Raw genomic sequence first — 1,601 nt, forward strand, 5'->3', positions numbered from 1 at the left:
GAGAACTCAAGCGGAGCTGAGCCTGGAAAGCTGACCAGCCTACACCGCGACCACCTTGGGTGTAAGTAAATAATCTTTTCAATCAACCATTACGCCTCCGTGACTGATTCTAGCTCGAGCGTGCCATACCGCACCGCGGTATTTTCCAACCCCGTGTACCCGGGCTACCGGCCACAGCCTGTGTACACACAAAGACGGGTCCCCAGCTCGCACATGGCAACCCAAATGGGATCGGGAGAGAGCTCGCACATGGCGATCCGGGCGGGATTGGGAGTCAGCCCGCACAGGCTGAAATAGAATTACAAACTCTGCGCTAGTACCGAAAAGGCACTTATGAAGCTGGGTTACTGCTGCATAGTGAAAGAGGACCTAACTTTCAGTGTTAAAAGAAAGACTAGAAACTATTATTTCTGGAGAAAGAACACTTTATTTCTAGCCCTACTATTAGAAATTTCCAGCTGGTCATTGTGACCATTCATGGCCATTAGATCCTTATGTAAGTGGACCAAAACATATTCAATCCCATGGAAACTGTTCTTTAAAACTGCAGTCTACTGTTTTCATCATTAGTGTTTCCTTTGTTAATACACATTAAGGATACCCAATGGAAGTGGAAAACCTCACGACCACAGTGACGAAATTTGTCCTCTTGGGTCTCGCCCAGAGTCCAGAGCTGAAGTATCTTCTTTTCCTGGTCTTCTTCTTAGTCTACCTCATGACCTGGCTCAGCAAACTGACCATCATCATTGTGGTGGTCACCAACAGCCATCTCCACATTCCATTGTACTTCTTTCTGGCCAACTTGGCCTTTGCAGACATCAGTGACTCTTCAGTCACGGCAGTCAAGTTGTTGTGGGACCTTGCTTCTCACACCACAGCCATATCCTTCAACTGGTGCATCATCCAGATATTCTTATTTCATTTTAGTGAAGGTGCTGGCATCTTCCTCCTGGTGGCGATGGCAGTTGATCCGTATGTGGCCATTCATAAGCCACTGCGTTACTTGACAATCATGAATCAGGATGTGTGCACAGGACTGGTGATAGGGTCATGGATGGGAGGATTTACTCACTCTATTGTTCAAACTGCACTGATCATCCAGCTTCCGTTCTGTGGACCCAATATCCTGGACTATTTCTACTGTGATGTCCCACAGGTCATCAAACTGGCCTGTGCTAATACTGACCTAGTTGAGCTGCTGATGGTCTCCAACAGTGGACTGCTCCTTTCATGCATCTTTTTGATCTTGCTCATATCTTATAGTATCATCTTAGTCCAAATCAGGAAACACGTCACAGATGGACAGCACAAAGCTCTGTCTACCTGTGCTGCCCAGATCACAGTCATGAGCTTAATATTTATCCCAGGAATCTTCCTCATGACCGACCCTTCAAGAAGTTACTAGGAGATAAGATAGTTTCTGTCACCTACTCTCTCATCACTCCAGTGTTGAACCCAATCATTTACACTCTAAGAAATGCCGAGATGAAAAATGCTATCTGGAGGTTAATGAGCAGAATATTGTTCTCCAGGAGAAAGTAATGAAATGGAAGCTTTAAGGAATAATGAGGAGCACGGTGTACATCTCAGCTTTCAAAAAA

The 1,601-nt window shown here is 45.6% G+C and overlaps 1 pseudogene; it reads left to right on the forward strand.

The window, feature by feature from the left end:
- The first annotated feature begins 604 nt into the window (after positions 1–604).
- LOC106723147 lies at positions 605–1,542 on the forward strand (annotated as a pseudogene).
- The last annotated feature ends 59 nt before the right edge of the window (positions 1,543–1,601 follow it).

This window comes from Alligator sinensis, unplaced genomic scaffold (assembly GCF_000455745.1).
Source record: "Alligator sinensis unplaced genomic scaffold, ASM45574v1 scaffold949_1, whole genome shotgun sequence".
In the NCBI taxonomy this organism is placed as follows: Eukaryota; Metazoa; Chordata; order Crocodylia; family Alligatoridae; genus Alligator; species Alligator sinensis.